At 34.9% G+C, this 22,233-nt stretch overlaps 1 protein-coding gene across 1 annotated transcript in view; it reads right to left on the reverse strand.

The window, feature by feature from the left end:
- Positions 1–22,233, reverse strand: part of LOC146005497 (membrane metallo-endopeptidase-like 1) — a 136,387-nt gene that overhangs the window by 109,131 nt on the left and 5,023 nt on the right. The gene's annotated exons all lie outside the window — the stretch shown is intronic.

Raw genomic sequence — 22,233 nt, forward strand, 5'->3', positions numbered from 1 at the left:
GGTCCACTTGCTAAACTTTTTTCTATGCTAGAAGAATAATTTAGCCTTATAGCCTTTTTCAAGGTATTTTTGAAGTATTACTGGTGTTTGGGTGCATCAACATTTGGGTTATTTCCATTTGGTTTATTATACGAGGCTACAATCACTATCTGAACACTGAAATCCTCTGATTGAAACTAAAAGGTTAGGCTGTAACTAGGGACTTAGTATGTATATCGACAATTTATAGGACAACACGAACCTTACAAAGGATTGTAGGTGACGTAGGACCAGACGCCAGAGCTTTGTTAATCTGCAAGAAGCACTTACAGCTAATATTACGAGGAAATGAGGTTGATTTTTACTGTTTCACAAGAATGCTATCTTTTATACACCCAATATTTGCTTTTTCAAGTAACTACATGTGCCAGAAGCACTTACAGGCCAACTCTAACTAGACTTCGACTTATTCTATATCAGGTGCTACATTTATAAAGAACTATGATTGTGTATATTTCTGAGGAAGTACGCAAAAGCAGATTACCCGATTAAAGTATCTGAAAAACAGATTTTTCTATGCAAGTATATTTTTATTGACTGGATTATTTAACAGATCAAACAGGAAGACTGCAAAATTCATTAAATGTAGTTCTATAGTATACGTGGTTTCAGAGATATAAAAAGAACAAATATAAGATTTCGCTTTTTTTTGCTTCTGAGGCTAATCGCGACGCTAAGGGTAAATGGCGAGGAAATGTAACGGAGGAGAAACAGTCCCAAAAGTTATGGGCTGCATGTAAGTTAATACCACAGAGATATTACAGTAGGTGTAGATTCTACCACCAGAACTTTTCTATTATAATAATACTGGTTATGCTGTACTGTTAGCTAAAGATGCTGATATTTGAGAAACTTAAAAGCTTATTTGCAAAATTTTAAGATAAATAATAATCTGTTAGACTGTAAACATATTTTATATCCATTCTGCACAAGATCCGATGACAAAATTTAAAAATTGTAATCGCCCAGACAGGGACTCGAACCCTGGACAGATAGGTTAAAAGCCTAACGCTATACCAACTAAGCTATCTGGGCACAAGGTATTTTTTTCTTGAAAAGTTAGTTATGTTATGAAATATATTGAAACACTTGAGAACACTCTTGGTCTGGTTCGACAGAGAAGGAGACAATATTCCCTGACTTTTCCAGACTGGGTGTATTTTTCCACTATAGAGGCCTTCACTATATGTAATTCGAAACGCTAAAGTTCAACTAGCTTCCAAAATTAAGGCAAAGATTGTGTTTGACGAGATTAACAAGTTACAATTATATCCAGTTACGGACAAATAAAGCTAAAACTCTCAGATTTACTGTACTAGCCAAGTTTTAGTAACATTTTCTTCACTTTAGTACAAATACCAAAGAAATAGGTATATTTTATTTATAATTTGACAAAATGTACTAGTATTTAATTCACAAAGTTAGGTAAAAAAACAGTATTTTTAAAAAATATTGTTACTGCCTTCAAATTTTATGTTATTTAGCCACTAACAACTGGTTTACACTGTTTGGCATCCTTTAAATAGGAAAAGAAGGAATTATTTGTTTAGTATTTTTACTACTTTATATTTATTTAAGAAAACAATTCTACAGTTTAACTTAATTTTAACAAATTTTTACTAATTTATATATCAAATTTATGTTATTTAGAGTGTATGAAGGCGTATAAAGTTAATATTTGTACTTATCAGTTCAACTAACAATTATATTTTACACACAAAAGATAATGTTTACAGTTAAATTACTTGAATCAGAGAGTAATATTTTACAGTAATTGAGTCATTCAGCACTAGTCAGTACTTTTATGCATCAGAAAGTTTTCTTAATTTTCTATTACGCATGCTATTTTGGGCTATTCTTAAAATGTATTTCTAGGGCAAACTGGTTTAATTTTCTGCTTATAATGCAAAGTTGACAGTTTTCGCACAATGCATTGTACATTTGTTATATTCTCTACTTACAATCCAAATATTGTGCTTATTTAATGTATAACTAACTAACTCTCTAGCCTTCTTAAACCTGAATGTTCATGCCTGCAGCAACACATGCCTTTCATCTGTCCCTGTCCTGAGCAACATCTATATACTCCTTTCCTTCCTTACCAATTTCCTTTAGGTCCATCTCTACATTATCCCTCCATCTTTGTTTTGGTCTTCCTATTGATCTTTTACCATCAGGTTTCCCAACAAGAATCCTGTATACTCTTCTTTCCTCTCCCATTCGTACCATATGATCTACACACCTAAGTCTTCTTGATTTAATCATTCTAATAATATCTGGACATGAATACAAATTATGTACTTCTAAATTACGTAACCTTCTCCACTCATCTGTCTCCTCATCTGTTTTAGGCCCAAATATTTTCCTAAGGATTTTATTTTCAAATACTCTCAATTTATGTTCCTTTTTCAATGTAAGGGATCAAGTTTATTTACTGTATTTAACTTTTATTTTTTGTAATTAACAAAAATTAAAAGCTTATACTGTAGTTATTAGATCTTTTTCTATCAGCTTATTTTGAAATTAATATTATTAGGTATAGTCTTTGATTTATAACTATATTGCTTTCTTATCAATTTATCTAAGAGTACACGCAGACAAACACATGTGTACACACTTTTCTGTAAATAGATATGCCTTTTTCAATATTTTAGTATGAAGATTGCACTTTAGCTATTTAAGCAAGGGAAGGAAAGGTAGGATTTCTAAGAATTTGTTGCAGGATTATGTTGTCCAAGTATAGATGAGAACTGAGCTGGGAGACTGTTTTGAACCTTTTCATGAGAGTTTGCATGTGAACTGTATGCACATTGAGCACTATTGACTGTGCATGCTTCTAAGTTTTGCTGTTATTTTACATCAAGTCTGTGAGACTGTAGTCAGTTTTCCCATTTCAAGTAGTTTTTATTGATTGTATTTGTATATGTTGTGGGGACTTAGCAGTTTTATGTTATGAGGCAGTTTGTTGTAGAATATTTTTATCTGATTGTTTTGAGATATTGAGTGTCTGCTGTTTTACTTGTAATTATTTTCCTTCTTGTGTTGTGTATTTGACTATATTTTGTCCAAGTTCGTAGTATTTAGAATAATTGTTGTTAACTTGTAGATGTAGGGAGTAATAATCTTTTGCAAGATGCCTTATACTTTAGTCTGAACATTATTTTTAGTGTTCACTTTTGAAGCCTTAGTATTCTGGTAGTATTATTAATGTAGAGGTAAATTAGGCTGAAATGTAGGCATTTTTCTGATAAATTATACTAACTTAGTTGTTTCAGCAGGTAGAAGTTGCATGATGGTTTACTGCTGATGATGTTAATTTGCTCTTCTTATGTACTACGTATGATGTAGCTTACTTGAGTAATTGGAATTTTCTACTGAAAAAGGATTGCTTGTCTATTTTATTGCTATGTTGTTGAGTTTGTCCATAAGCAAGCCATGTTTTTACTCTATCCTATGCCTTGGAAGAATCTAGATATATTGTGTTTGCAGTTTTATGTTTCTCTAAGGTTTCAGCTATGTAGTTTATTAAACTGTGCTATGGGTGTTACTATTGATCTCTCTTTCTGGATGCCATGTTGGTTTCTGTGTATTCCTTTTGCTGCTTGAATTTGACTTAGGTTGTTTGCTTTTTTCTTAGACCTTTATTTGTTTATTTGTTCAGTATTTTTTACTTTTGAATTTTAATTACTTTAATTTTACATTAACTAACATATTTTACTTTAACAACAAAAGAATTTACTCTAGTATAAAAACTTCTACTAACAAAAATGTACTATTATAATTTTTAATTTTAGAAAATTGTATTTTTAAAACTTTAACTTTGAAAAATTGATTATTAATTACTTTAATTTTACATTAACTAACAAATTTTACATTAACAACAAAATAATTTGCCTAGTATAAAAACTTCTATTAACAAAAATATACTATTATAACTTTTAATTTTAGAAAATTGTATTTTTAAAACTTTAACTTCGAAAAATTGAATTTTAACACACTTTGACTTTAACAATGTACTTTGAATTTTTTTATGTAAAAGAATATTAAAAAAATCTAAGAAAAAAAGCAAACAACCTAAGTCAAATTCAAGCAGCAAAAGGAATACACAGAAACCAACATGGCATCCAGAAAGAGAGATCAATAGTAACACCCATAGCACAGTTTAATAAACTACATAGCTGAAACCTTAGAGAAACATAAAACTGCAAACACAATATATCTAGATTCTTCCAAGGCATAGGATAGAGTAAAAACATGGCTTGCTTATGGACAAACTCAACAACATAGCAATAAAATAGACAAGCAATCCTTTTTCAGTAGAAAATTCCAATTACTCAAGTAAGCTACATCATACGTAGTACATAAGAAGAGCAAATTAACATCATCAGCAGTAAACCATCATGCAACTTCTACCTGCTGAAACAACTAAGTTAGTATAATTTATCAGAAAAATGCCTACATTTCAGCCTAATTTACCTCTACATTAATAATACTACCAGAATACTAAGGCTTCAAAAGTGAACACTAAAAATAATGTTCAGACTAAAGTATAAGGCATCTTGCAAAAGATTATTACTCCCTACATCTACAAGTTAACAACAATTATTCTAAATACTACGAACTTGGACAAAATATAGTCAAATACACAACACAAGAAGGAAAATAATTACAAGTAAAACAGCAGACACTCAATATCTCAAAACAATCAGATAAAAATATTCTACAACAAACTGCCTCATAACATAAAACTGCTAAGTCCCCACAACATATACAAATACAATCAATAAAAACTACTTGAAATGGGAAAACTGACTACAGTCTCACAGACTTGATGTAAAATAACAGCAAAACTTAGAAGCATGCACAGTCAATAGTGCTCAATGTGCATACAGTTCACATGCAAACTCTCATGAAAAGGTTCAAAACAGTCTCCCAGCTCAGTTCTCATCTATACTTGGACAACATAATCCTGCAACAAATTCTTAGAAATCCTACCTTTCCTTCCCTTGCTTAAATAGCTAAAGTGCAATCTTCATACTAAAATATTGAAAAAGGCATATCTATTTACAGAAAAGTGTGTACACATGTGTTTGTCTGCGTGTACTCTTAGATAAATTGATAAGAAAGCAATATAGTTATAAATCAAAGACTATACCTAATAATATTAATTTCAAAATAAGCTGATAGAAAAAGATCTAATAACTACAGTATAAGCTTTTAATTTTTGTTAATTACAAAAAATAAAAGTTAAATACAGTAAATAAACTTGATCCCTTACATTGAAAAAGGAACATAAATTGAGAGTATTTGAAAATAAAATCCTTAGGAAAATATTTGGGCCTAAAACAGATGAGGAGACAGATGAGTGGAGAAGGTTACGTAATTTAGAAGTACATAATTTGTATTCATGTCCAGATATTATTAGAATGATTAAATCAAGAAGACTTAGGTGTGTAGATCATATGGTACGAATGGGAGAGGAAAGAAGAGTATACAGGATTCTTGTTGGGAAACCTGATGGTAAAAGATCAATAGGAAGACCAAAACAAAGATGGAGGGATAATGTAGAGATGGACCTAAAGGAAATTGGTAAGGAAGGAAAGGAGTATATAGATGTTGCTCAGGACAGGGACAGATGAAAGGCATGTGTTGCTGCAGGCATGAACATTCAGGTTTAAGAAGGCTAGAGAGTTAGTTAGTTATACATTAAATAAGCACAATATTTGGATTGTAAGTAGAGAATATAACAAATGTACAATGCATTGTGCGAAAACTGTCAACTTTGCATTATAAGCAGAAAATTAAACCAGTTTGCCCTAGAAATACATTTTAAGAATAGCCCAAAATAGCATGCGTAATAGAAAATTAAGAAAACTTTCTGATGCATAAAAGTACTGACTAGTGCTGAATGACTCAATTACTGTAAAATATTACTCTCTGATTCAAGTAATTTAACTGTAAACATTATCTTTTGTGTGTAAAATATAATTGTTAGTTGAACTGATAAGTACAAATATTAACTTTATACGCCTTCATACACTCTAAATAACATAAATTTGATATATAAATTAGTAAAAATTTGTTAAAATTAAGTTAAACTGTAGAATTGTTTTCTTAAATAAATATAAAGTAGTAAAAATACTAAACAAATAATTCCTTCTTTTCCTATTTAAAGGATGCCAAACAGTGTAAACCAGTTGTTAGTGGCTAAATAACATAAAATTTGAAGGCAGTAACAATATTTTTTAAAAATACTGTTTTTTTACCTAACTTTGTGAATTAAATACTAGTACATTTTGTCAAATTATAAATAAAATATACCTATTTCTTTGGTATTTGTACTAAAGTGAAGAAAATGTTACTAAAACTTGGCTAGTACAGTAAATCTGAGAGTTTTAGCTTTATTTGTCCGTAACTGGATATAATTGTAACTTGTTAATCTCGTCAAACACAATCTTTGCCTTAATTTTGGAAGCTAGTTGAACTTTAGCGTTTCGAATTACATATAGTGAAGGCCTCTATAGTGGAAAAATACACCCAGTCTGGAAAAGTCAGGGAATATTGTCTCCTTCTCTGTCGAACCAGACCAAGAGTGTTCTCAAGTGTTTCAATATATTTCATAACATAACTAACTTTTCAAGAAAAAAATACCTTGTGCCCAGATAGCTTAGTTGGTATAGCGTTAGGCTTTTAACCTATCTGTCCAGGGTTCGAGTCCCTGTCTGGGCGATTACAATTTTTAAATTTTGTCATCGGATCTTGTGCAGAATGGATATAAAATATGTTTACAGTCTAACAGATTATTATTTATCTTAAAATTTTGCAAATAAGCTTTTAAGTTTCTCAAATATCAGCATCTTTAGCTAACAGTACAGCATAACCAGTATTATTATAATAGAAAAGTTCTGGTGGTAGAATCTACACCTACTGTAATATCTCTGTGGTATTAACTTACATGCAGCCCATAACTTTTGGGACTGTTTCTCCTCCGTTACATTTCCTCGCCATTTACCCTTAGCGTCGCGATTAGCCTCAGAAGCAAAAAAAAGCGAAATCTTATATTTGTTCTTTTTATATCTCTGAAACCACGTATACTATAGAACTACATTTAATGAATTTTGCAGTCTTCCTGTTTGATCTGTTAAATAATCCAGTCAATAAAAATATACTTGCATAGAAAAATCTGTTTTTCAGATACTTTAATCGGGTAATCTGCTTTTGCGTACTTCCTCAGAAATATACACAATCATAGTTCTTTATAAATGTAGCACCTGATATAGAATAAGTCGAAGTCTAGTTAGAGTTGGCCTGTAAATGCTTCTGGCACATGTAGTTACTTGAAAAAGCAAATATTGGGTGTATAAAAAATAGCATTCTTGTGAAACAGTAAAAATCAACCTCATTTCCTCGTAATATTAGCTGTAAGTGCTTCTTGCAGATTAACAAAGCTCTGGCGTCTGGTCCTACGTCACCTATAATCCTTTGTAAGGTTCGTGTTGTCCTATAAATTGTCGATATACATACTAAGTCCCTAGTTACAGCCTAAACTTTTAGTTTCAATCAGAGGATTTCAGTGTTCAGATAGTGATTGTAGCCTCGTATAATAAACCAAATGGAAATAACCCAAATGTTGATGCACCCAAAAAACCAGTAATACTTCAAAAATACCTTGAAAAAGGCTATAAGGCTAAATTATTCTTCTAGCATAGAAAAGAGTTTAGCAAGTGGACCTATGGTCCATATAGTCAGTCGTGTGTAAACTTCGTCTTGTCCTGTGAATTGTCAATATATTGATAAATGGTTATATTTAAAAAAAGAAACAATGTTGGTAAGCGTCCAGTTGTGGGCCCTTCGGTAAAAGCATTTCAGTCTTTATAGACACACAATAATTTTCGTTACACTAAAAAGTTGGCCTCGTATAAAGGCAAATAGTCGAAATGATAAACATTTCGTGTACTTTATCCAGTAAACCTTAGCTAGAAATACAATAACAGCATTACATACATAAAAATTAAGCAAGCTTTGATATTCTAGTGGCACATAATAAATATAAAATATCCTTTAAAATACTCTGACAAATAGTTGTGGGTTATCTGAGATCAAAATTTTCAAGCCCTCTCTCCTGCATAAATAGGCTCTAGAATTCACTAAGCCTCAAAATAATATTGGGTACATAAAATAAAAAGCAGATGGAGAGTGATGCTGATCGCACCATCTCCAAAGTAGCAAAAACAAAAGTATACAGAGCCCTATCTGATATATTTAGAAAACTTTTACCTAGTACAACAGTAACAAAATACTCAGCAAACTCTAAAATAAACAAACTTTCCGTGTTATTTGAGTAATAATAAACCTAAACTTGTAAAATAAAAGGGTAGAACTTGCCAAAACATACTTTTGCATCCAAAATATAATTGAAAACTCTTTCTTGAATAGACTAAAAAGTCTTACTTTGGTAAAATAAGCATAAAATTGAAAAATAAAGGGTAAAACTTGACGAAACACACTTTGAGAGTCCAAAATGTAATAAAAATGGTGCCTGAATAATATAAATAGTGTCATTTGAGTAAATATTAGGCTAAACTTGTAAAATAAACAAATAAAAGTTGAGAACACACACTTTGTGTGTCGAAAATGTAACTAAAAATCTTTCCTGAACAGATAGAATTGTGTTATTTGAGTAATAATAAGCCTAAACTTGTGAAATAAACAGATAGAAGTTGAGAACACACACTTTGTGTGTCGAAAATGCGACTAAAAGTCTTTCCTGAACAGATTGAATTGTATTATTTTGGTAATAATAAGCCTAAACTTGTGAAATAAACAGATAGAAGTTGAGATCACACACTCTGTGTGTCGAAAATGCGACTAAAAGTCTTTCCTGGACAGATTGAATTGTATTATTTTGGTAATAATAAGCCTAAACTTGTGAAATAAACAGATAGAAGTTGAGAACACACACTTTGTGTGTCGAAAATTTAATGAAAAAATGTTGCGTGAATAGTATAAATAGTGTTATTTTGGTAAAAATTAACATAAAGTTGTAAAATAAACAGATAGAAGTTGAAAAATGTCTTTGTGAGTCCAAAATTTAATAAAAATGTTGCTTGAATAGTACAAATAGTGTTATTTTGGTAAAAAAAAATAACATAAAGTTGTAAAATAATAAGTTAAAAGTTGAAAAAATGTCTTTGTGAGTCCAAAATTTAATAAAAAATGTTGCTTGAATAGTACAAATAGTGTTATTTTGGTAAAAAAATTAACATAAAGTTGTAAAATAATAAGTTAAAAGTTGAAAAAATGTCTTTGTGAGTCCAAAATTTAATAAAAAATGTTGCTTGAATAGTACAAATAGTGTTATTTTGGTAAAAAAATTAACATAAAGTTGTAAAATAATAAGTTAAAAGTTGAAAAAATGTCTTTGTGAGTCCAAAATTTAATAAAAAATGTTGCTTGAATAGTACAAATAGTGTTATTTTGGTAAAAAAATTAACATAAAGTTGTAAAATAATAAGTTAAAAGTTGAAAAAATGTCTTTGCGAGTCCAAAATTTAATAAAAAATGTTGCTTGAATAGTACAAATAGTGTTATTTTTGTAAAAAGTAACATAAAGTTGTAAAATAATAAGTTAAAAGTTGAAGAAAATGTCTTTGTGAGTCCAAAATTTAATAAAAAATGTTGCTTGAATAGTACAAATAGTGTTATTTTTGTAAAAATAAGGATAAGCTGTGAAAATGTTTGACATAAAGTCAAAGTTTGGTAAAAAATAAACTCAATATTATGTTAAATAGTACACAGTAACATACATTTACTACCTAAATCAATAATCAAAGGGTCCTAGGTTCGTTACCCCGTGATAAAAGCAAATGGTGAAAACTGTAGGCCCCGTCCCTAATAGCTCTCCCTTCTTCATAGTACATATAATAAACCCCTACGCTTCGTTCTCCTTGTTCAAAATAAAGTTCTCGCTCCAATCTAATTGGGTATCCAAAAACCTCGCTAAAGCGTCCTGTGCCTTAGGGCAACCCTGAGCGGAATATTAATTGGCGGCGGAAACCGGTTCTACAAGCGACGCATAGCTTCAGAGATTTGACCATTGCTGTGCATTCTCAGACATCCTTTGTTGTCTGGTTGAATCCCTCCCCTGCCCTACACTATTGCATAGCTTTCCCCTGTTCTTGCGTACTGGTTAACCTTGAAAAAACCGGTTCTGAAAACCTACCTACGCGATCTCTGATTGGTGAATCAGGTTCCTTCTTTGTTCTGACGTTGTGACGTCATTTGACCTTGAGCGCACTTCCCCCAAATTCCTTTCTCCTCTACCTGCGCGGAGTTCACCCTTGTCTGTCTGGCATCAGACTCAGCTCACACGTTATACATAGTTCGTCTCCGCTCAATATATTACATGCCATATAACATTATTACATAGTACACAATAAATATTACCGTTACATATCGCGGGTTCGAGTACCGGGACAGTCCCAAATCGTAATTGGACCTGTACCTACACCCATTACCACCTTTCATAGCGGTTCATAAACCGTAAACTCTTATTTTCAATATTATAAACATTAATATTAACATTTCATACATTACATACTTTGCAGTAATGAATATAAAAACATATGCATAGCGTTTAGTACCTCTAATTACCTTCTATATACATATTTTTCATAAAATAAATAATTATATATTCATAAAAAGTTATAAATAAGCAAATACATAAATGTAAAGTATTCTAAATACATGCAAATGAATTCTAAGTACATGCAAATTAATTAAAACCCGTGCAAATTAGTTATAAGTACGTGCAAATAAACTGCGAATATTAAACGCCCGAGGGCACAAACATCCACTATCTCAGATACCATCTACTTATGTTAAAGCAATCAGGCATGTTTTGACATCAGTCCAAAAGTGCGTTAGGCCTAGCTCACACTAGCGATTAAAAACATTTGGGCGACTCTTTTAATTATGGAGAACAAAAATTGATCGTACATTTGTCGAGCGCGTTCTAGCAATAAAATAGTTGGGCGCTTTGAAATACATCGCGCTCTTTTACTACAAAATGCCTTATAGCTCTTCTTTTCTACGTATTCCAGTATTTGTGGGGGAAGCGTTTCTTTAAACACAAGTGAAATATACTTAGTTGCAACTGGATTATCGGGATAATGTTAGGGTTCGAAAAAATCGTAAAAAATCAGTGAAAGAAATTTACGTTTCTCAAACTCTGTATAACGAAAAACAAATACAAATGCCAACCGTCTGTCCAGTATTGTTGCCTACATATTTTTCCCCAAAATGTTTCAGGTGGTTACATTACACTAATGGCTGGCTTGAGATCGAAATAAACGCAAACGTATTAGAACCATTCACTGTTGTGAAACATATTTCAGGAGAGCATAAATTGTGCAAATCTTAACAAATATTCATTGTAATACAGTTCTTACATCGTACATTAAAGTATAAATATGCTAACATGATTCAAATATGATTCTCTCTCGCACCTTTTAACGAACATCTCACACAATTCTATCAAAAAGATTTCTTTCTAGTTCTTGTCGGAATATTCTTTCAAAAGTGTCGTTTCAACTTTCATTATAAACCTTCATGTATCAAAGACATTTAACATTCACCCAGCACAAAAGCGATGGACTGGGATTTCCGTTGCCTCACACCTAGTCAACAGCGACCCGGGTGATAAAAACTAACCAGTGCGCGCTATCACGTTCCCAGCTTTGTGTTTCATTCTTGCGGAAAACAATTGTTTCACATTGAAAATGGAGCATGATGTAACTTTTAATGGGAGTAATTTAAAAGTTTCCAGTGGGTCCATTCTTAAACCAACACTTAAGTTTTATTTCAGTGGTAGAAAAGTTTGTTCAACCAGAGTGATTTTTAATCGCTAGTGTAAGATAGGCCTTGATCTATATGGTTGAAATTAAAATACATGTCTAAAGTTAGAAGTGTACTACCAGATTTATAACTGTTAACCTCTCCACACGCTTATTGGCTTCTATCATTTCTTCTAATTCTGCCTTATATCTGTGTAGACCTTATGAATCGGACCAAGTTCATTTAACGTTTCTCTTTAGAATTATTACTAATTTCACCTACTGGAATATTGGAAATTATTCCTCAGGTACCTTGTATACACTTCAAGTAAAATTATGTAAGATTAAATTAGCTAATATTGTTTAACAGGACAATAATTAAGATGCATTTAATGTAATGAATTTAAACAGAAATTTAGAGGATACTAACGTATTGTAAGTGTGCTGTAGTTGCTAAGCGTCTGTGGAAGGTGAAGAAAGTATTGATAATTACGAACAGAGGCCAGTTCTGAAGTTGGGTTGATTTTTATCGTCGTTCCTTCCACTAATGTTCTCAAATATTCGTCCCATTTTATCTGCAAAATTGTCAACCGTCAGAGAAACATGTTAGATTCACTTATGTTTTAATGCATGAATTTTCACATTTTTTTCTCCAAGTATACAAAAAAGTACTAACTTACAATCGTAATGTTCATCTTTAATGGTTTTGCGTCACCTTGATATTTATTATAGCCTACTCGTAACATCCATACTTCAATTTCTCGGCTATTAAAGGTTACAAATGTGCCCTTGTCCGTGGTAGTTACACTGTTCTACACATTTTCACTTTCTTCTGTTACAGAAAGAAAAGTTGCTATTTCTTACTGTAATTGACCTCCTGAACACAAATATGTGCTTGACTTTCCAAGATGAGCTCTTAATTTGAAGTTACGGCATAATTCATGTTACCCATAAGCATTGTATTCGCTCTAATTTTCAAGATAGGAATAATTCATGTTAAGTAACATTAATATAAGCAATGTAGACATAACTTAATAAATATATCAAGGGCGCACGCAAAAGGGAGCTAAGGGAGCACGCACTTGCCCCACTCTCCCCGAGATATCTGGGTAGATTTAGTACAATTCAAAATTTGAAATTATAGCGTTAAAACACAGACGAGAGGTACCGTTAAATATAGCAGATTAAATGCTTATGCAAATTGTCCTAGTTGCTTTATGTATGTTAAAGAATGTAGCATAGTTTAGATTAAAATATAAACAGTGATGTTTAATTTGAAATGTATTACCTTTACATTGTTTTTTAGAATATTCGTAGATTGATGACGATTTAAAGAATATACAAGTTTTTTGTCGCAGATAGAAAAATACATATTCAATTTGCATTTAATGTATGAAACATAGTGAAATATTTACATTTTGTCTGCAAGGCAGGAAATGAAATTTAAGATTTTTACTTTTCAAAGTAACAATAACCCAACAAAATAATTTTCTCAAGAAATAAAGCAAAATTTGTCTACTAGATACGATTCCTAACTTTAAGAATTTTTATTACTATGTATGTTACTACTTTCAATGTTGGAAACGCTGTAGTTACATGGAAATATTTCTGTACACAAATAGACACTATTGACTATAAAGACCTAGCATATATACAGCCTCATTGTGTTTTGCGGAACACGTTTTCTGCTTTCTAGTATGTCCGCTGATCACAAAACAGAATTGATTGATTGATTGATTTGGTGTTTTAAGTTCATTTTATGAACAGTAAGGCTAATCGGGACTGGACCTGCAGTTTGAAGTGGGATCCGAACCACAATGTGCCTCCACTGGGAATCGAACCCGGGACCCCTTGATTACAAAGCGACAACGCTACCACTGCGTCATCGGGGAGGCCGAGAAAACAGAATATAGTGTTTCTGTGACTGTGTTACAGAACTTGGAGGCATGATGAAAGGGAAAAACGCAATGAAATGAGACAGGAAAACCCTGGTCCGGAAATGTCCCAGTCAAAAGTTACAAGCCAAAACTCTCGAAGGGCAGACAACCACGCACAACGCGGAGGGGAACCATAAAATATGTCGGGGGAAGGGGAAAACAAACACAGAAGAATCACTGTAGTAGCTTTAATGAGTATTAACTGCAGCCATTATTACATCAGTTGTCCAAAGTGACGACTCCTGTCTCCATACAGGCATTACAGGGTCGCAATAAGCTCTGACGCATCCCCTCTAATACGGTATCCTAGGAGTTGTTCGGACTAGATCACAGGCTGCAAGGATTCTTGGCAACTGTCCCTCTACATTACTCACATGTGTCTCGTAGACAACACTTTCGACAAAACCACACAAAAAATAATCAAGTGGGACAGATCAGGTGAACGGGCAGGCCAAGAAAAATGTCCGCCTCTCCCTATCCATCGCAGAGAGAAGATCTGCGTCAAAATATCACGAGCACCAGCTACGAAGTGGGCTGGTATCCCATCACGCTGAAACCTCATTCGTTGACGAACGAGAAGTGGGACATGTTCCAATAACTCGGGGAGGATGTCTCTCAGAAACACTGTGTACACTTTCATCGGCCCATACATGGCTATTGCGACTATTCAGCATCCCGTCTGTCGTGAAACATGCCTCACCAGGCATGGAACTGGGGGTCGACCACACAGCGCCGCAGTAACCATTCACTAAACACGACCTGGGGTGCGAAATCAGTTGGACCCAAGGTACGACACGCTGTGGGTGGTAAGGGTACAGCTGCTGCTCACTCAGAACTTTCCAAACAGTACTATGGGCCACACCAATTTAACGTGCCACAGTCCGTGTACTAATGGATGGTTGTCCTTCAACCCGATCCAGCGAAGCTTCTTCAAGGTGTCCTTGCAGTTATTTGTCCTCCTTGCTCGTGGAATTGAGGTCGCACTTTCCCGGTTTCCCGTAATCGTTGGAAAAGTCGGGGAAACATGGTGTGCACTGGATGTCTGCGCCGTGTATACCTGGTCCGATACAACCTTACTGCTTCCCTCCAGTTCCCATTTGCTCGTCCATACACAAACCCATATCAGCCAGTTCCTGTAGCGTATACTCCATTGCACTGATTTCAACTGCGAAACTCGTGCTTCCAGACTACACACGTCAAGTTTGACGTCACGTTTTCTCTAAGGCATGCGCAGTGGATTCTTTCCCCTTTCTTTTATGGTTCCCCTCCGCGTTGTGCGTGGTTGCCTGCCCTGGGGCATTTCCTGTTCAGGGTTCACTATCTCATTTTGTTACGTTCGTTCCCTTCCATCATCTCTGCAAGTCTGTAACACGGTCACAGAAATACCCTGTATATGTATATATATAAACATATATAAATTAGAGCCATTAACAAATTACATACCCTATGAGTGTAATTTGTTGAGCCCATCTCCTCATCCATGTCTTTTTGCAGGTTCGCCATTCTTTTTATCTTGCGTGATCTTCCGCTGCTTTCAAACTTTTTGGCCGTTAACTAGAATAATGCCACAAATTAATAAGGATTTAATGGTAGATGGGAAACATGAAGAAGTAGAAGATTGATTTTCCTGTTTGAAAATGAATGCATTGACATTTCTTTATTGCACAAATTAAACGACTTTCAGATAAAAACAGTTGAAGGAGATGGACAGAAAGAAAATCGGTAAGGATTGAAAAGATTGGATTCAATTTGCCCATGATATGGACGGATGGAAGGCTTGTGATGCTGCAGCTATATACCTTTGATTGATTGATGGATTGAGTTGGTGTTTTAAGTCCACTTTATGCACAGTAAGGCTAATCGGGACTGGACCTACAGTTTAAAGTGGAATCCGAACCACTATGAGCCTCCACTGGGTATCGAACCCGGGACCCCTTGATTACAAGGCAACGACGCTACCACTGCGTCTATATACCTTTGGATATGCGAATGATAGGAAGTTAGTTACATTAGCTATTGTAAGTTCCCATCTTCGAGTTCCGGCTTTATCATTGGTGGTCTTTGTAAAATGTGTCTCCACCAATTTCAACACTCATCCCTATCGTAGTGTTTAGCCAAAAGTTGCAAACATGCGACGTAAAATAATAATATTAATAAGAAAAATTCACACACCAAAAATAATAAATTACCAGAAATAAGAAAATCAAGCCGCAATAATTCCAGGATGGCGTTTAAAGTTATTCACTCATGCTGATAAGTGACCGAAGGGAACGTTGTAATGTAAAATTATCCGCATATTGAACAGGATTATTAAGGAAATTAAAGAACATATTTGGATTATTATGACAGAAGACGTTAGATATGATACATATGAGTCATGTTTTAAGTGAAATTCTACTACAAATAATCAATTAATATAAAGTAATTGATTAACAGACTAAATATCTTGTTAAATTTGTTTTCACTGTGTAAGGATAGATCACTACATGATTCTTTCTTATTATTAGTTTTTATGTATGTTCAAAATTTATATATATATATATATATATATATATATATATATATATATATATATATATATATATATAGTGACAGCTATACTTCTTTTTATGCAGTTTCAAATGTAAACTGCTGCAGGGATGGCCTACGTGTCGGTGAAAGCCAGCTTGCAGAAGGCAGTTAGTTTCAAATACTTGTACTACCTTCAAGCCTGAGAGGGTGGAAAATTTCAGTTTATTGGTCTGTTTTTGAATATCCTATATAAAGGGACCCGACTGGAAAGCGGAGTTGGCATTTCTTACGAGTTTTTGGGAAATAGGGGAGACCTTGGAAGGTTCTCTCGGTGCAGGTAGAGTGGCAGGGCTAGTCAAATGACTATAGTGGAACCACAAGGAAAGAAACCTGCGCAGACCCCATCGCGCTGGCGGGTGGGGGAAAAAGACAGGAGGAAGAAGCCTTCAGAGTCGCCAACGTCAGTGTTGCCAGACCTATTGATTTCTCGGTAGGATTCCATAATAAACTATTGCTATGGCACCTCCGACGGCCTGCTCAAAAACACGTTTCCTGCTCATCTTTACTTAACATGGAGGGGAGATGTGGAGTGGAACTCCACTCAGCCCTGAAAAGTGCTGTTTGAACTGTGAAATTATGTCAAACGCTACTCAATTGTGCTAGGACATTATTTTATTACTGATACTACATTACTATTTTTAGATGGCTGTATTTTATCCCACCCTAAACTCTATTTTTATTTTAGTTATTTTACGTCGCTTTTGTGGCTCTACGGGTAAGTACGACAATATGGATGAATGAAACTGATGAAATGGATGAAGTGACACAAACACAGTGAAACGTCCTTGCCTTACGAGGTAGAAGAAACACTGACTTCGTAGCGTGGGCAAATTATGTTATACATGTATGTGTTTGTGGGTGTGTGTGTGTATTTCTAGCAGATGGGGAGAATGGGTGGCACCCTAGCATAAGCGTTGCTATCTTGAATTATTGAGGAAGACATGCTGTCTAATTCACCAAATATATTTCACATACGTAATGCATTTTCTCATTATGATGCAGGACGCGTGCCCACCCCCTAACGATAGCTGTACACCGAACACCAGCAGAAGGCAAATTGATTTGTTATTGTTAGCATTCGACTTGAAAGATTGTGGAAAATCGCCGACAACGAAAGGCGGCACGTTAGCTTCATCTGTGAACACAACTTTCTACCATTTCCTGTCATAAAAATTCCTCGCGATAATAGAGGCATCCCAACCCCTTGTGTCGATGCTGAGAAAGGGCAAATTTGAGGGTGTTTTCCACGCACCCTCTAACCGGAAAATGCGGAAGAGATGAAAGATGTTGGTCGGTTCCTTCGGGCGGTTTACTTTCTTTTGTTTGAAACATGTCTACTCCTGAAATGGAGATCTTCGGTATATTTTCGCCAAACACAGGGTGCTGGGTTTAGCACCATTGTTACAAAAGTATCTGTGACGTTTACACCGTAAACAATGCGCGCCACTCCCCCTTGCCCCCCCCCCCCAGTGCGCACAACTATGCCGCCCTTCCCCCCCAAGAACGTCGTTCATCCTCTTCTATTAGATCATCGGATTTTGTAGCAGAACTTCTGGTTTCCAAGGAACAATCTCCCGAATTTTTCAAATCTGACCTGGCAACACTGCCCCGAACACCGATAACGGCAGGGAAGTTGCGCGAACGCTTTGGACGGAAGGTTTTTTTCCTTGTGGTCGAGAGGATCAACCATTTGCTTTTTCGAAATACATAGATAAGTCCACGCATTATTTTTTGATTCGTTTGGTGACAAGCCAACGCTTAGTTTTCAGTGGACATTTGTGTTATACTTAGAGAAACGACGTATCCGAGGTAATTAAGGGAAGCGTTTAATTTCAAGTATATGTCTATCCGTTGGTGACAAGCCAAGTCCTTGTTGCGCGAAATTATTAGTTTAACTTTGTAGATTCAACACTGTCAAGGTGTCCGGTTTTTATTTAATTTGGGATTAAAGGGACTGTGACAGGGTGGAAAAAGAATCATCACAGTTTTGTTTTTATATAATTGCAAGAAAAGCGCATAATTACGCGAGTTGTTGTAATTTCAATCAAGTTTAGTCTATTTTTGCGAGGCAATTTTCATTATAAACAAGAAAGCGAGGGAATTAGAGAAACATGTCATGTATACTAGTGACAAGCTAGATACATTTTTGAACTAGTACTTCTAGTCTAGGCCAGCGTACGACCCTCTCATATATATATATTACAGTGTTTCAATTAAAGAGGATCAAGTCATTTCTTATGTGGGGGTTATTTCTGATGTAATTATTTGTATATATTTAATCAACGAAATAAAATAGTTTTTGTATATATTTTTAAACTGAACGTCTGGGTATCATTGAGATAAAAGAACTGAGTTTTTCCCTACTATCCATGGTAAAGAGTATGGTAGTTATTCAATGTATTTAATTCGATTGAACCGCATTGTTAGTTTTTAAAGTGTTATGCTAATTATTTGCCTGGGGAAGTAACGAAAACAAGTAACAGGTCGAGGCAAGGCAGGTTATTCTCCCCAGAAGAGAAATAGAGTATTCAAGATTTATGGGAAGAAGATATATTATAACGGAAGCTGCTATTCATAGTTAATGGTGTCGTTGGTCCAGCGAGAGAGTTCGGAAATCGATAAGGATCACCCATGTAATTTACCTCTATATCGGAGCGAAGTTAGTATTAAAGTCTTACCACGCAGTAAGATAGCTTAACTGAGCCACCATTAATTCCTAGAGCCATGTAACTAGATTGGTTGTGACCCAAGTAGGTTAATACTAGTTCTAACTATTTTTTCCTAAATAATATACATGAAAATCCTTTCAATCGTTAGTTTATTTCAATAAGTGCTAAACAGTTCCTACCCCAAATGCCGAGTCACCGCATGTCACTGCATATGGGAATCGTATTGTGTTTTGATGATAACAACTATTGTAATGCAATCTCACTGTGCCTTACGCGTGATAGCAGTAGTTATTATTTTAAGGGCATTAAGAAACCTTGTTAGGGATACACAAATTATATTATTTTTATTTATATGGAAAAGCAAACAGAGCCTGAATTTTTCTCTGTAAAGTTTACAATATTTTCATAAGATTCCCATGAAGAAATTATTGAGGACTGTTCTAACAATATTTTTACACACAAATATGTATCTAAATCGGTATCTTAACACTCTACTTGGATATGGAGCACCAAGTTCAACATAAAATTATTACCCTTCAATACACTGAAAAATTAGAAGTATTGCTAAGTTTCGAAAGTGTATTACAAATTAGAATAACCTTTTTTGATGTAATAGAAGCTGATTTAGGTTTCCAAATAAAATACTTTATTTGATTAGTTATTCTTTTTTTGTCTTTATTCCAGACATTCGAGACGAGACGAGACTTTCCGCGAGTCGTCTCGTAATAATCAGTAGCACTCGATTTACCCCAGCACTCATCCGGTTTACCTCGTATCACTGGTGAAAATAGAGTCACAGCAGACTTTCGTTCAACATGTGCATAATGGGTTAGAAACTATTTAAAGTTGTTTGTTATAAGGGTTTTAGATTATTGAAATCCTGTTTTGGTATTGACTACATAGTTTCGTATAGAACCTTACTGTCTCTCTAAACTGTCTAAACTCTTCTGAGTTCGACGAGACAAGGTGAAGCACTCGGCTGGTGTATGGGTGCCCGCAGGAATCAGGAACTGCTTACTCCACGAACTGAGAGCCTATCATGGACTGAATCGCTCTCTGAAGGCCACTGGCGTGTGGAACCCAACGTTGGAAGCTTCTTTCATCACATCCCTTTTTTGTCACATTTCGTACAGAAAGTGATGAAATCCCGCAACTGCACCACGTATAGAACCTTACTGGCCTCTCTAAACTGTCCCTACAGTTTGTAGAGGACCTTACAGATTCGGGGATCTTACCATGGGGGTTATGTTAGCTCATAAGCACTCGCTTATGCTGCATCCTTAATCTGCGGAGGTACCTAGATGAAACTTAATCTACACAACCTTTTAAATGAATGGCAACCACACATTTTCAGGTTAAAATTACCTAAGGACTGCATTGGCAATGTTGGCTTATGAGAGAAAACCATATTACCTGTCTCGTTCTCGAAGAGATGATCAATAAGAGTTTCAAAGTGAACTCACACACACACACTGTTGTTAGTCTCTTAAAATTGTATCTTAACCTGCACTTATTCCCCGAACAACGTTTTCGAAGCAACGTTAACTTTTCATGATAAGGATCGACTGTCTTTCAAACTAAACCTGTCTCTTACTTTCAGACTCCCACCACTCGACTCCTTCAAACTCACAACCGCCTCCGGTTACAAATCAAAACCGACTGTCTCCCTAAGCCAAAAGAACTGTCGTCTCAAGCTACAAAACCCCGACTGTCCAGTTCAAGATTCAACTTGCATCCCCCTAACCTAGGCTCCTCCTACATTTCTTCTTCTCACTCCACTTTACCTCTGCAGTAACTGGAAAATGCATTATGCTGTTCTGAAGTTGACACATTCTTTAGTATTTCCTGCCTACTACAAGGCTAAAGCGAAACTCGAAAATGCGAGGTAAGCTACCGTTTCTATAAGAAAAATAATGCTTTTGAGAAAGTGAACCTATTTCGCTGGTCTACAACATTCATGTTCTGAAAGGATGGAACAAATCAGAACAAGTTAGTAGGAGATGAGAAGTAAACACGTTCAAGCAATAAGATTCGTACAAATTATAATCAAGGGGCTGCGAGTTAAGTAGAGTAGTTTGGTCATTTTATGTAATGCACAGCTTCATAGCTTCATACTTAATATTCATATTCAATAAGTCTACGTTTAAAATGCAATAATAGCTATTTATTCAAATTATCACTTAGGTAGAGAAACATGTTAAAATATTCCACTTTCTTCCCTCACACTTTAATCCTAAATAAGTACCCAAAGTAATGAGACTCCTGTGCGTGTGAATACATGTCATGAAGGCATATGAGGTAATGTGGTGGTATAGAGGTCCACATATTCTGGATCTTGGCCATAGTGATCAGCATTATATCCAACAGCCTTTACCCACCAGAGTTGCCCACCATGAACCAACAATTTATACGAGGCTGGGTGGATCTCAGACCCACCGGAAACATTCTTGGTACAGATCACCTGCCTTGGAGTTCGAACCCGGGTCAATTTAGTCCTTGGAAAAAAGGCGCTTCGCTCTCATTCCTGACAAAAATCTCCATTTTATCCCATTGCTGGAACATATGTTCCTATCTCTCATCTCCCTCAATACTTGTTTTGCATTGTTCCTGCATCCAGATTAAACCCAATTCCCTCATAATTATAATTTCTTTCAGAAATACTCTCACCCCCACCCCCAACCAAACAAGAGCTCCGCTGTTTTTCCATCTCTTGTCCTTTACTCCCAACCCCTTGCATACCTTTGAGAGTGTGTGCTGTAAATACTCTTTCATATGTTATTTAATACAAATTTTAATACTCTTTCCTATCTTATTAAATACAAATTTTAATACCTTTCCCATATTTTTAACAACAATCTTTAATTAACCTTCTTTCCGGTATCACGAGAACAACTACGGTATGAAGAAGAAATCACCTGGTGCAAATGATATTTCGCAGAGAAACCCTCTTTATTGAATCATCAATTGTACCTCCGAGATCCATCTGAAAACTATTTCTTTAACCTGCTGTACATTATCACAAATACGAGAAACAATTTGGGTGTAAGGGATGACCCTTTCTGAGGACACAAAATGCCAACCTCATTTCCACATTGTACACTCTGGTCTGGATATAACAGACTAACGAGGCTCTGGCGTCGGACCCATGGCCATTGTAATCCTCCATATGGCCAGTGCTGTCCT

This window comes from Lepisma saccharinum, chromosome 23 (genome assembly GCF_977018435.1).
Source record: "Lepisma saccharinum chromosome 23, izLepSacc3.1, whole genome shotgun sequence".
Taxonomy (NCBI): domain Eukaryota; kingdom Metazoa; phylum Arthropoda; class Insecta; order Zygentoma; family Lepismatidae; genus Lepisma; species Lepisma saccharinum.